Raw genomic sequence first — 462 nt, 5'->3', positions numbered from 1 at the left:
GAGCTATCCTCATTCTATTACACTTTACATCCTTAATTAACATTTAATTAAGCAGTTGTTTCCTGACTTCGCCTACGCCGTCTCTCCTTCGAATACCCTGGATCACCGGGGCTGGTCCCCGGCACCCTACCATGGCTCGAGAGCAATGACGCGCTCGCCCTCGCCACTCGCATGGAGACCCGACTTCCCTGGCGCCCCATGAGAGGCTCACCGACCTCGCCGTCGTACCTCGCGAGAAACCGCACACTGGGGCCGCCGCTCGAGAACAACCCCGAGCCTCCCCCGTCATCGCGACTTGAGGGCCTTCGTCTACTGTATGGCCTAGAGACCAATCTCTCGACCTCTCTTCAACGCCTCAGGAGGCTTGACTCCCTTTAGTCCACCCAGTGAGCTCCAAGAGATACCCGTCGCGACTCGAGAGCAGAGCGGGGTTCTTTGCTTCCACTCGACATGAATGCCTAT

General features: G+C 57.6%; 1 protein-coding gene across 1 annotated transcript in view; it reads left to right on the top strand.

Annotated features, from left to right (window-relative positions):
* ZNF250 (zinc finger protein 250) overlaps positions 1–462 on the top strand; it is a gene marked incomplete at its 3' end in the record, with an annotated part of 14,809 nt that overhangs the window by 339 nt on the left and 14,008 nt on the right. The gene's annotated exons all lie outside the window — the stretch shown is intronic.

The sequence above is a fragment of the Bison bison genome, unplaced genomic scaffold (genome assembly GCF_000754665.1).
Source record: "Bison bison bison isolate TAMUID 2011002044 unplaced genomic scaffold, Bison_UMD1.0 scf7180017864078, whole genome shotgun sequence".
NCBI lineage: Eukaryota > Metazoa > Chordata > Mammalia > Artiodactyla > Bovidae > Bison > Bison bison.
The sequence above is the reverse complement of the archived record's forward strand: the minus strand, read 5'-3'. Positions and strand labels throughout refer to the sequence as shown.